The sequence below is a fragment of the Triticum urartu genome, unplaced genomic scaffold, assembly GCF_056163025.1.
Source record: "Triticum urartu cultivar PI428250 unplaced genomic scaffold, HENAU_Tu73 scaffold2, whole genome shotgun sequence".
In the NCBI taxonomy this organism is placed as follows: Eukaryota; Viridiplantae; Streptophyta; class Magnoliopsida; order Poales; family Poaceae; genus Triticum; species Triticum urartu.
In genome coordinates, this window is record NW_028260368.1 from 12132029 (window position 1) to 12147028 (window position 15000).

General features: G+C 32.2%; 1 non-coding gene across 1 annotated transcript; it reads left to right on the forward strand.

Moving 5' to 3' along the window:
• The first annotated feature begins 4822 nt into the window (after positions 1-4822).
• On the forward strand, positions 4823-4902 carry TRNAL-UAG (transfer RNA leucine (anticodon UAG)). The gene has a single exon. It is a non-coding gene; the product is annotated as a tRNA-Leu (tRNA).
• The last annotated feature ends 10098 nt before the right edge of the window (positions 4903-15000 follow it).

A 15000-nucleotide genomic window follows, 5' to 3' on the forward strand; every position in this document is an offset into this window, starting at 1 on the left:
TTTGTGTGTGTACGAGATTAGAATAACTTCAAAATAACTGACATAATTTTGTATTTTTCCTGATCAGAAAAATACATGAAAAAGAAAGGAGGTAGAAAAATTTTTGGATTTATGGTTAAAGAAGAAAAAGAAGAAAACAGGGGTTCTGTTGAATTTCAAGTATTCAGTTTCACCAATAAGATACGGAGACTTGCTTCACATTTGGAATTACACAAAAAAGATTTTTCATCGGAAAGAGGTCTACGAAGACTTTTGGGAAAACGTCGACGTTTGCTGGCTTATTTGGCAAAGAAAAATAGAGTACGTTATAAGAAATTAATCGGTCAGTTGAATATTCGGGAGCAGTAATTTAATCGTTCAAATTTTTTTCTTGTTTTATTATTTTTTTAGTAGTCTTATAGTAGTCTTAGATTTTTCATTTTGATGAGCCTCGCTTTGAGGAATTCATGGAATAATCCATTTTCATGGAATAATGAATTAAGGAAGAAAGGATATGAGTCTACCGCTTACAAGAAAAGATCTCATGATAGTCAATATGGGCCCTCAACACCCATCAATGCATGGTGTTCTTCGACTGATCGTTACTCTCGATGGTGAGGATGTTATTGATTGTGAACCCATATTAGGGTATTTACACAGAGGAATGGAAAAAATCGCGGAAAACCGAACTATTATACAATACTTACCTTATGTAACAAGGATATAGAGAGATTGTAGAAAGGGGATAGGATAGTTATTTTTGCAAGAGACTTGTTGTAAATTCCTTAACTTAAGAAAGAAAAAAGAATAAAAACACAGATACATAACATAAAAAAAAGAATAAATAAGACGAGATTCGACCTCCCCCTACATATTTAATTTCCTCTCCTATACAAAAACTAGCAAGACCCACTCCATTGGTAATTCCATCAATAACACCCTTATCAAAAAACTCCGTGAGTTCGGTTAACCCTCTTATACCGAGGGTAAAGACCCTAGTATAGAAAATATCTATATAACCACGATTATATGACCAACTGTATATATTTTTTTTTACTTGATCTAAAAATTCTTTTTTAGGATTTCCTTTGTAAAAAGAGTTTATTAAATCCAAATTCTGAAAAAAAGAATAAGCGGATCCATAGAAGATATATGCTATGAATAAACCAAAGATAGCTAGACTTACAGAAGAAATTGCATTAGTAATAAATTCATATGAATTTACAAAAGAATTAGAACTTTCCTGGGTAAAGTTTATTGAGGGAGTTAACCACTTTGATAATATGGTTAACTCTGCTATTCCATTACCAATTCCTCCATTATCAAAAGAGATTCCTATGAATCCAATGAACAAAGTGAAAAGTAGTAATATAAGAAGAGGAAATAACATAGTATTTCCCGTTTCATGCGGATAGGCAAAAGTTTTTTTAGCCCCAAAAGACGTAGTAAAGGATCCTATCCTATTTCTTGTATTACCTTGAATTTTTGGTATATTTTGTGAAAAAAAAGAAACTCCACTCTTCGTTGTTGATAAAACGAAATCCCTATTCACTCCTTTGGGTATCCTTTTTCCCCATAAGGATATTGAATACAAGGAACTCTCTTTAGTGCTACTGTAATTTTGAAAATGAACACGCAAATACCCATCAAATGTAAGTAAATATATCCGAAACATATAAAAGGCAGTTAATCCTGCAGTAAAGGAGGCTATTATTCCAAAAAAGGGCGAATACAACCAACTATTACTAAGGATTTCATCTTTGGACCAGAAGCAAGCAAGAGGTGGAATACCACAAAGAGAAAGTGTACCCCATAAAAAAGTAGTTCTTGTGATTGGAATGTATTTTCTTAAACCGCCCATAAGAACCATATTTTGACTTTTATCTGGTGAATATCCAACAAGAGGTTCCATTGAATGAATAACGGATCCGGATCCCAAGAACAATAAAGCTTTTGAATAAGCATGAGTGATCAAATGGAATAAAGCAGCTTGATAAGAACCTATACCTAGAGCTAACATCATATAACCCAATTGAGACATTGTAGAATAGGCTAAGCTTCTTTTAATATCTCTCTGAGCAAGAGCTAAAGTAGCTCCTAAGAATAGTGTTATTGTACCTACTAAAGAAATAAAACTCATTATCAAAGGTAAAGATATGAAAAGAGGAAGAAGTCGAGCTAGAAGAAAAATTCCCGCAGCAACCATAGTTGCTGCGTGTATAAGAGCCGAAATAGGAGTGGGCCCTTCCATAGCATCGGTGGTAACCATACGTGAAGAGGGAATTGTGCGGATTTCGCAACTGCACCAAGGAATAATAAAAAAGCACACAAAGTAGTAAGTAAAGAGTTAATTCCATTATTAGGAATCCAGTTATTAGCTATTTTGAACAAATCCCTAAACTCTAAACTACCTGTTATCCAAAAAAAACCTAAAATTCCTAATAATAGACCAAAATCCCCTACACGATTAGTTACAAAAGCTTTTTGACAAGCACTCGCTGCGATTGGTCGTGTAAACCAAAAGCCTATCAATAAATAAGAACACATTCCCACGAGTTCCCAAAAAAAATAAATTTGTATCAAATTGGAGCTAGTAACCAATCCCAACATGGAAGTATTGAAAAAACTTATATAAACAAAAAATCTCAAATATCCTTCATCGTGAGACATATAACCATCACTATAAATAAGAACCAGGATTCCTACAGTAGTAATTAGTATTAACATATAGAAGTAAGTGGGTCAATCAAGTATCCAAATTCTAAAGAAAAATCATTATTGACGGTCCAAGACCATAGATATTGATAGATCGAACTTCCATTTATTTGTTGAATAGACAGTTGAACTGAGAATACCATAGCTATACTTAAGAGTAAAACACTAGGAAAAGCCCATATGCGACGAAGATTTTTTGTTGCTGTCGGAATAAGAATAAGGCCAAATCCCATTGACATAATAACTGGAAGTGGGAGAAGAGGGATTACCCATGCATATTGATATGTATGTTCCATAAGAAAAGAAATTGCAATTTTTACTTCAATTTTTACTTCAATTTTTCTATAAAATTGTTTCCGATTCACCAAACCAATTCTTATCTCTTTCTGAAAGAATAAATAAAAAGAATAAGAAAAAATACTGAAATTCTTAATTTTTCCAAAATTTATCTCATTGAAATAATTAAAAATTAAGAATGGGTTTAGTTGGTTAAATTAAAAAAGTTAATAAAATAACTAGGTAACGAAGTTATTTTATTAACTAAATAAAGATATTTATAAAAATAAAAAAAAAAAAGTGGAATCATTTTACTTTCTATTCATAATTCATTTTTATATTTCTTTAAAACAAAGATGAAACAGCTCTCTTGTTCCATAATTAACTGATTGAGTGAATTCCAATGAAAACCTATGTTTATAAGAAATTATCGAATAGTCCTTACTTCATATAGAACTAAAATTCTAATGACTATAAATTACCTAAGTTTTAGAATGTCTTGTTTAAGAGACTCAGTATTTTTTGTTTTGATTGGAATTCCTTTCCTTTATGGAATACCATTCTGAACTTAATTAACTATTTTCATTTTCCCTTCTTTTTATCCCCCCGTCTTATCTTATATGGGGGATAGGCTTCCATACCATATATCTATATATGGAGTATACTTGATATATAAATAGATATAAATAGATTTAAATGAGAAACCCTTCTATATATTCTATATTATTAAAAAAAAAGTATAAAATATATAAAGAAAAAATGTTAAAAAATTCTTGTTGTCTTATCCGCATTAGACAAAATGAAGTAAAAAATAATTCAAAATTTAAGTATCTTTCAGTATCTAAGTATAAATACTAATAAAAAGAAGAAAGAAGGATTGATTTGCAGCAATAGATGTCTTTCACATACAACTAGAAAAAAGTAATTTCCTTTTTGAATGGCAGTTCCAAAAAAACGTACTTCAATGTCAAAAAAGCGTATTCGTAAAAATATTTGGAAGAAAAAGACTTATTTTTCCATAGTACAATCTTATTCTTTAGTAAAATCAAGATCATTTTCGAGCGGTAATGAGCATCCAAAACCAAAGGGTTTTTCTGGGCAACAAACAAATAATAAGATTTTGGAATAATATGAATTGACTTATCAAAAAAGAATTCCAATTATTTAATAATTTGGATTCTTCTTTGAATGTACTTTTATGTGTCGAATTACTCGGTACAATATTCTTAGAACAAAAAACCCCTCTTATCTTATATATACAAGAAAAAAAAAGTTTTGTTTGGTATACTGTGTGCTAAGTATTCTTTTCCTATCAATGAACTTTTCATAATTTTCCTAATAGAATCCTCATATTCTATTAGGAAAATTATGAAAAGTGGAGTATTCTTACAATAGGACTTACAACTTCCACCTATCTTCTCCAAAATCATAAGGTTAGTAAATCTTATTAATAAGAGCATAAAGACTTTCATTCTAGAAATTTTTAAAAAATCCAAAAAGCCTTTTCTATTTATCCATTTTATTTTAATTTCATCATTAAATAGAAACCCTTTTGGATTTTTTTCATTGTATTGAAAGAATTTTCAAAATGTAAAGGGGAAATTAATTAGAAAAAATTAGTTCTATAATTGCAAGTTAGAAAAAAGAAGTTCCAACTCTTTCAAGCAGTGTTTGTGTTTCTATTGGGCAAAGCAAGAGTTTATTGTAAAAAAAAAAAATGGAAACGATACTACCAAACGAAGTCTATTTTAATGAAAACTCTAATGTTCCTAAATTTTATGGACTTTCCCAATATCGACGATTCCCAAGATAATAGCTATTATTCTTTTAAGTTACCTATTATTTGAAGTTAGCCGCCATGGTGAAATTGGTAGACACGCTGCTCTTAGGAAGCAGTGCTCAAGCATCTCGGTTCGAATCCGAGTGGCGGCATTCTTGAAAAAGAATACAATAGATTAGAAATCAATTCGAAATTTACAATTTTGTAATGGGACCTTCCCCTTATGCTATTTGCAACTTTAGAACATATACTAACTCATATCTCTTTCTCAACGATTTCAATTGTGATTACGATTCATTTTATAACCTTATTAGTTCGTGAACTTGGAGGATTACGCGATTCGTCAGAAAAAGGAATGATAGTTACTTTTTTCTCTATAACAGGATTCTTAGTTTCTCGTTGGGCTTCCTCGGGACATTTTCCATTAAGTAATTTATATGAGTCATTGATCTTCCTTTCATGGGCCCTGTATATTCTTCATACCATTCCTAAAATACAGAACTCTAAAAATGATTTAAGCACAATAACTACGCCAAGTACTATTTTAACGCAAGGCTTTGCCACATCGGGTCTTTTAACTGAAATGCATCAATCCACGATACTAGTACCTGCTCTACAATCTCAGTGGTTAATGATGCATGTCAGTATGATGTTATTAAGCTATGCAACTCTTTTGTGCGGATCCTTATTATCTGCCGCTATTCTAATCATTAGATTTCGAAATAATTTCCATTTCTTTTCTAAAAAGAAAAAAAATGTTTTAAATAAAACATTTTTCTTTAGTGATATTAAATATTTTTATGCAAAAAGAAGTGCTTTAAAAAGAACCTCTGTCCCTTCATTTCCAAATTATTACAAATATCAATTAACGGAGCGTTTGGATTCTTGGAGTTATCGTGTCATTAGCCTAGGATTTACCCTTTTAACCGTAGGTATTCTTTGTGGAGCAGTATGGGCTAATGAGGCCTGGGGATCCTATTGGAATTGGGATCCTAAGGAAACTTGGGCATTTATTACTTGGACCATATTCGCAATTTATTTACATAGTAGAACAAATCCAAATTGGAAGGGTACGAATTCTGCACTTATAGCTTTGATAGGATTTCTTATAATTTGGATTTGTTATTTTGGTATAAATCTATTAGGAATAGGCTTACATAGTTATGGTTCGTTTACATTAACACCTAAATGATTACATAAAATAAAACCTTCATGAAATGAAGGTTTTTACTTTTATGTTTTATTTGAGAACCCCTTGAACGCCTTATCAAAGGGTTCTCAAAAATTCGAGATAGATCTAATTATACTTTTTTACTTATTTCTGCATTATATACTTTTTTACTTATTTCTGCATTAATAGAGCAGACGAGTAAAAAAAAGCAAACCTATTTAGGATAATAATTGGATAAGAGAGCCTCTACCCTGTCAACGGATAGGGAGAGAACAAAATCTGGATAAATACCAATTCCTATTACTGGTAAAAAGATACAGATTAAAATAAAGAGTTCTCGTGGTCCAGAATCCACAAAATTTGCGTTTGGAACATTAAATAGCTTGTATCCATAGAACATCTGGCGTAACATAGATAATAAATAAATAGGAGTTAATATCATTCCAATTGCCATTACAAAAGTAATTAGTGTTTTTGGCATTAACAGAAATTTTGGACTAGTAATTAGTCCAAAAAATACTACTAATTCTGCGACAAAACCACTCATTCCTGGTAAGGCAAGAGAAGCCATTGAAAAGCTACTAAACATGGTAAAAATTTTAGGCATTGGGATAGATATTCCCCCCAGTTCTTCGAGATAAACAAGACGCATTCTATCAGAAGCGGTTCCTGCCAAGAAAAAAAGTGTAGCACCAATAAATCCATGGGATAATATTTGTAAAATAGCTCCATTGAGTCCAATGTTGGTTATGGAACCAATTCCTATAATTATGAAACCCATGTGAGATACAGAGGAATAAGCTATTCTTTTTTTGAAATTTCGTTGACCAAGAGAAGTTGAAGCTGCATAGATTATTTGGATCGCTCCTATTATTACTAACCAGGGCGAAAATAGATAATGAGCATGAGGTAACAATTCCATGTTGATCCGAATCAATCCATATGCTCCCATCTTTAATAATATTCCCGCTAAAAGCATACATGTACTATAATGTGCTTCCCCATGGGTATCTGGTAACCACGTATGTAGGGGTATAATCGGCAATTTGACAGCATAAGCAATAAGGAAGCCAAAATATAAAAGTATTTCCAAGGTTGCAGGGTATGATTGATTAATTAATCTTTCCAAATCTAATCCTGGTTCGTTGGAACCATATAAGCCCATACCCAGAACTCCGATTAAGAAAAAAATGGAACCGCCTGCAGTATACAAAATAAACTTTGTAGCTGAATATAGACGCCTCTTCCCCCCCCACATGGATAAAAGTAAGTAAACAGGAATTAATTCTAACTCCCACATGATAAAAAAAAGTAAAAGGTCTCGCGAAGAAAATAATCCTATTTGACCACTATACATTGCGAGCATCAGGAAATAGAATAATCGCGAATTCCGTGTAATTGGCCAAGCTGCTAAAGTAGCTAAAGTAGTGATAAATCCTGTCAATAAAATAGATCCTAATGAAAGTCCATCGATTCCCAATCTCCAGTGGAAATCGAAGACATCTATCCATTTATAATCCTCCTTTAATTGGATTAAGGGATCCTCCAGTTGGAAATGATAACAGAACGCATAAGTCATTAGAAGGAATTCTAATAAACAAATAGATATAGTATACCACCTAACGACTTTGTTTCCCTTATGAGGTAAAAAGAAAATTAATGAACCTGCAAATATCGGCAAAACAACAAGTATTGTTAACCAAGGAAAATAACTCATGATAAAGTGATAAAGACAAGATACGTTTTGACCAGAAAAGCCCGTGCTCGATTATTTCGAGCACAGGCTTCTTCGGTAAAGAGGAATCAGACGATTCGAGTGAAGTTTTTTGTAACGTATCAATAAGATAGAGCCATGCTACGTGTTGTTTCAGGCCCTAAATAAACGCGGACACTTAAAAAATCTGTCGGGCAGGCAGATTCACATCTCTTACAACCCACACAATCTTCGGTTCTCGGCGCGGAAGCAATTTGCTTGGCTTTACATCCATCCCAGGGTATCATTTCTAATACATCTGTTGGACAAGCTCGTACACATTGAGTGCATCCTATACATGTATCGTAAATTTTTACGGAATGTGACATTGGATCTATAAATTTTTCTTTTCAACATAAAATTTTTCGATCTGGTAAAAATGAAATTAGTACTATAATGAGTCATATGTATTGTAGACACCAGACGAAGCAATGGTTTATCCAAACTTCAAAAAAAAAAATCTATTTTTTAATCTGTTTGTGAGAAAGCGTGAAGAGAGCCAAGAGACTTTAATTTTGGATTTCAACAATAAATAAGAAATAAGAAAGAATTTTACGAATTGTACAGACGAATTCGAATTAGCCAATAAATTGGCTATCGTCTTTTCAATATAAATTATTGCAATATTCAAATTGCAATATCAATGAATTACAAATACAAAAATTCATTTAAGTGAAAAAGAATACTATGCAATAATCTACTAAAAAAAATGGATATTCTCAAATAATACTAAGAAAATAGTATTGATTTCTATTTATTTTAATATGTGCGCCTTTGTTTAGAGGATTCTATGTCTAATTATTCAAAAGTCTAATTATTCAATAAATTAGATTGATTGATACGAGTGGATTTCCTATTACGATGGATGGAAGAAAGAATGGATAGTCCAATAGCGGCTTCAGCAGCTGCAAGGGCTATAACAAAAATTGCGAAAATATCTCCTTTTAATTGGCGACTATCAAATAGATCAGAAAATGTTACGAGATTTAGATTAATTGAATTCAGTATAAGTTCAAGACATATTAGAGCTCTAACCATGTTTCGGCTTGTGATCAATCCATAGATACCAATCGAAAATAAATAGACACTCAAAAAAAGTACATGCTCAAACATCATTAACTAACTCCTTATCAATCTCGATTCATTTCAATATGAGGGCAAGAATTGAACCGATTCAATTAATTACAATAGAACAATTACACAACAAAAGAAAAAAAAAAAAAAAAAAAAGGAGGTATTTGTTGGCAGTAGATGGATTTTACTAAATCAAAATTGTGATTCTTTAGTTATTTATTTTAGATTTGCAATTCTTATAATTTGTACTTTTTCTAAGTTTTCTTATTGCCGAGCCATAGTAATTGCACCTATTAAAGAAACTAGAAGAATTATGGAAATGAGTTCAAACGGAAGATAAAAATCGGTTGCTAAATGAATTCCAATTTGTTGAACATTATTTATGAGACCCTGTTCTACTATTTGGTTTGATCTTGTAGTCCAAAGAATTCCATACCACGACGTATCTGGGATAGTAGTCATTAGTGAAAAAACAATAGTTATACAAACGAGTGAAGTGAACCCATCTCCAATAGTCCAATAATTCTTATCTTTAGACCATTCTGAGCCATTTACGAACATTACAGCGAATATGATCAAGACATTTATGGCTCCCACATAAATAAGAAGTTGTGCGACAGCTACAAAGTAGGAATTTAATAAAAAATAGAATAAGGATATACAAACAAGAACTAATCCCAGCGAAAAGGCAGAATAAATGGGGTTGGTAAGTAATACTACTCCTAGACCCCCTAGTAGAAGAACAAATCCCCCAAATAGCATAAGAATCTCATGTATTGGTCCAGGTAAATCCATTATGGATAAAAAGAAATTAATAGTATAAAATTTTTCATGAACTGACTAAAACTAAAGGATTCAAGGAAGGAAAAAAGGATTAGGGTATTTTTTTGTGTATAAACTTATAGTTATAAATTATATTATATCACGAAAATCTAGTCTGATTTAAAATAAGAAATAATTTCCAATAAGCAGTAGTTTTTCGTTTTTCTTTATAGTTTAATTTTAAAGTTTAATAAAGAATTATTAGATTTTTATAACAGAAAGACAAAATCAAAGTTTAGTAATCAGTAATCGTTCTTGAATTCGAAGATTTTTCTTTGTTTATTTTACTTTCAGACGAATTCCTAATTGTTTGAATTGTGTAATCTCCCATTATGGAGATTGGTAACCGACTTAAAGCAATTTGATTGTAATTCAATTCATGACGATCATAGGTAGAAAGTTCATATTCTTCAGTCATTGATAAACAGCTTGTTGGACAGTACTCAACACAATTGCCACAAAATATACAAACTCCGAAATCAATACTATAATTAAGCAATTGTTTTCTTTTAATATCCTTTTCAAATCTCCAATCCACAACGGGTAAATCTATCGGACATACGCGAACACATACTTCACAAGCAATACATTTATCAAATTCAAAGTGGATTCGCCCTCGGAAACGCTCTGGTGTAATTGATTTTTCATAAGGGTAGTGAATCGTTATAGGTAAACGATTTGTGTGGGATAAGGTAGTTATGAAACTTTGACCTATGTACCTTGTAGCACGTATTGTTTGTTGACCATAACTCATGAACCCAGTTACCATAGGGAACATATTCATTCTAAATATCTATGAAAAAGATATGTTTCTTTCTCTTGTTTGAGAGAGCTTTTGTGTTGAAAATATTCTTACTATTATTGTATTATCTTATTTATAGTGAAACAAGTTGAGAAGAGGTTGTTAATAAGAGATTGCCCAGGGAAATAGGTAAAAGAAATTTCCATCCAAGATTTAATAACTGATCCATTCTCATCCTCGGTAAAGTCCATCTTATTGTGATAGAAATGAAGAGAAATAAATAAGCTTTAGTTAATGTAATAAATATACCCATTGTCATTTCCAAAATTCCAACTGCTTTATTCATTTGGAAAAAATCAAAAAAGGATATATAGGGAATAGATAAATTCCACCCGCCCAAGTAGAGAACTGTTACAAATAAAGAAGAAACTAATAAATTTAGGTAAGAAACAAGATAAAATAAACCATATTTGATACCGGAATATTCAGTTTGGTAACCTGCTACTAATTCTTCCTCCGCTTCTGGTAAATCAAAGGGTAATCTTTCACATTCTGCCAAAGAAGAAATTAAAAAAACCAGAAAACCTATAGGCTGACGCCAAATATTCCATCCAAAAAAACCGTATTTTGACTGTGCTTCAACTATATCAACTGTACTTGAACTGTTAGATAATCATAGTCGGTGATAACATCACAGTTCCCACCGCTATTTCAAAACCGTACATGAAACCTTAGCTTCATACGGCTTCTCTATGATCAGAAAAAGGAAAGGACTGTTTTGTTCCTAGCCCCGGGGGCGTAGATAGAATTAGATAAAATAAAATAGATTTGAAAGTCCTAAATTAGACCAAAGGAATTCCGTCTGCTAGAATAAGAAAAAGCGCTTCCGAATTGATCTCATCCTTTATAATATAATGAAAATTTTTCTTTGTTCAGTAATAACTTAATCTTGGAATAAAACACTTGTTACTTGTTATAGGAATTCAATTAATAAATGGAAAGAGTTGGGTATTAGTTCATGAGCAATTCTGCATGAATATGGATAGAGGAAGGAAATAATGAAAATTTTTTCTAGTGCACTCCATATCTTTTTTACTATTCTTCTTTCCCCAGGGAGGGGGTATTTAAAAAGAAAAAATGGATAAAGGGTTAATTCGTTCTTGATAGCCATTTCCTTAACAAGTGAATGGGAACATACTCTGGATCGGAATCCGAAGAAAGTACTACTTGATAATTTCTACAAATTGCAAGTCCTTATTATGATTCCTTTTATGGGCAAAAATCTCTAATGTTTTAGATTTTCCATTACTAATCCTTTATGTACTTTAGTGTTCCTAACCCTTCACTAACTTTTGGTGGATTCTTCTTATGGATTATTAAGTTATAGTAATAACTAGGAGTATTCTAGTAATGGAATTCCATATCGTGAATCCTTTATTCTTGGCCGCTTCAAGATATGATGACTAATTAAAAAATATCAACCTTGGGATAAAGAGTTTACACTGCTTATGTTTACTTCCACTTTTTTCTTGTACGTAGGAAATGAGATTTTTTCTTTTTACTACAAATTTATAAGCTGTTTTGTTTCACTCATATAGCTATCTAGTTTAACTTACCAACCCAAATACTAAATAAGAAAAGGAATATAAATAGTTAATGGATTTTATAGGAAAAAGATCTATTTTAACGAATCACACGTAGAGATATTGCTAGCACACAAAAAGTTAATGGTATTTCATAACTAATGGATTGAGCAGCAGCTCGTAGACCGCCTGAAAAAGAATATTTATTATTTGAGCTATATCCTGCCATAAGAAGACCAATAGGAGCTATACTTGAAATGGCAATCCATAAAAAAACACCAATACTAAGATCGGCTAAAACAAAATGATATCCCAAAGGGATAACTAAAAAACTTAATAAAACTGATATGACTGCTATAGAGGGTCCAATGCTAAATAAAGAAATATCTCCTCGGGATGGCAGAATATCTTCTTTAAAAAGTAGCTTAGTCCCATCTGCTATAGCTTGAAGCAGGCCCAGGGGGCCAGCATATTCAGGACCAATACGTTGTTGTATCGACGCAGATATTTCTCTTTCTAACCACACAATTACGAGTACCTCTATTGTTATTCCCAAAAGGAGGGTCAAAATGGGTAGAATCGATATCAGTCCATAGACTTCTTTTAATAATTCCAATTTCGAAAAAGAATTGATAGTTTCTACCTCTACCCTATCTATTATCATTTCAACGATCAACTTCCCCCATAATGATATCTATACTACCTAATATCGTCATGATATCAGCCAATTTCATTTTTTTAACTAGCTGAGGAAGAATTTGCAAATTAATAAACCCGGGTGGACGGATTTTCCATCTCCAGGGGAAAAGGCTATCATCTCCTACTAGATAAATCCCTAATTCACCTTTTGGGGCTTCTACTCTTACATAAAGCTCTTGTCTTGACAATTCAAAATTGGGCGAAGGTTTTTTACCAAGAAATTTATACTCAAAATCATTCCATTCAGAATTATTTTCTTTCTTAAAGCGTCGGACTTCTAAATTTTCATAAGGTCCTCCAGGAATTTTTTCTACAGCTTGTTGAATTATTTTGATGGATTCCCTCATTTCACCAATTCGTACTAAATAGCGAGCTAACGAATCCCCTTCTTTTTGCCATTGGACTTTCCAATCAAATTGGTTGTAAGACTCATAAGGATCTACTTTACGAAGATCCCATTGTATTCCAGAAGCTCGTAACATCGGTCCCGATAAGCCCCAATTTACTGCTTCTTCTCCGCTAATAAAACCTACTCCTTCAACTCGCTCTAAAAAAATTGGATTCTGTGTAATAAGTTGTTGATATTCAACAACTCCGCGTAAAAAATAATCACAGAAATCTAAACATTTATCGATCCATCCATAAGGTAGATCGGCGGCTACTCCTCCGATGCGAAAGTAATTGTGCATCATTCGCATACCTGTAGCAGCTTCAAATAGATCATATATTAATTCTCTCTCTCTAAAAATATAGAAAAAAGGAGTCTGTGCGCCGAGATCCGCCATAAAAGGTCCAAGCCATAGCAAGTGAGAAGCTATCCGGCTTAATTCTAACATAATTACCCTAATATAGCTGGCTCTTTGTGGTATTTGAATATTCTCCAAGAATTCTGGTGCATTTACTGTTATTGCTTCTGTAAACATAGTAGCTAAATAATCCCACCTTGTTACATAAGGTAAGTATTGTATAATAGTTCGGTTTTCCGCGATTTTTTCCATTCCTCTGTGTAAATACCCTAATATGGGTTCACAATCAATAACATCCTCACCATCGAGAGTAACGATCAGTCGAAGAACACCATGCATTGATGGGTGTTGAGGGCCCATATTGACTATCATGAGATCTTTTCTTGTAAGCGGTAGACTCATATCCTTTCTTCCTTAATTCATTATTCCATGAAAATGGATTATTCCATGAATTCCTCAAAGCGAGGCTCATCAAAATGAAAAATCTAAGACTACTATAAGACTACTAAAAAAATATAAAACAAGAAAAAAATTGAACGATTAAATTACTGCTCCCGAATATTCAACTGACCGATTAATTTCTTATAACGTACTCTATTTTTCTTTGCCAAATAAGCCAGCAAACGTCGACGTTTTCCCAAAAGTCTTCGTAGACCTCTTTCCGATGAAAAATCTTTTTTGTGTAATTCCAAATGTGAAGCAAGTCTCCGTATCTTATTGGTGAAAACTGAATACTTGAAATTCAACAGAACCCCTGTTTTCTTCTTTTTCTTCTTTAACCATAAATCCAAAAATTTTTCTACCTCCTTTCTTTTTCATGTATTTTTCTGATCAGGAAAAATACAAAATTATGTCAGTTATTTTGAAGTTATTCTAATCTCGTACACACACAAATTTGCAATTATTCATCTACTACTGGAATTTGGATTTATTTTATCGATGCAAATTGGATTTGGATAGAAGGGTACATTCTTTCTAATATTTTAGATAGAAGAAATGTTTCTTCTATCTAAAATATTAGAAAGAATTTTGCTGATTTATTTATTGCTATATGCAATTTATGGAATTGATACACCATTTAATTGATATCATTTAGCAAAATGAAACACAGCATATGCATCCATCTTTTGGCTCGAGAATTTCACGGGATAGAGATATGGTATAAGAAATAGACTATTAAGTAACTCTAAATGAATTGTGGATACATCTGTATCCTTAACATACTGAAACGATTGTCATTATTCGTATCAAACCAATAGCGATTCATACAAGCTAAATCTTCTAATCAATGGTGGGCCAATAATGAATTTTTTTGCATATGTATTAAGACGCTTGGCCTGATTTCGAAATTGTCCAGAGTTTTATATGTTGTTTTCATTGCAAAATGATGGGTCTCCTTCCATAACTTTCCAATTACGAGTACGAGAATTGAAAGACATGAAAATTCTCAATTCTCTACGGCGTCTAGTAGATAGAAACAAGAAAATCAGAAGAATCTTTCTCTCTATTCACTATCATTCCGCGTCTTCGACTTCTATTAGTTTCTTTTCTTCTTTAATGCAATAGCTATAGTTTGATATAAGAATCCATTTCTCAAAGTAATGGAAACCATTCTCTTATAGGAAATGGTTCGAAAATCGCTATTCCACCTTTTAGGTAT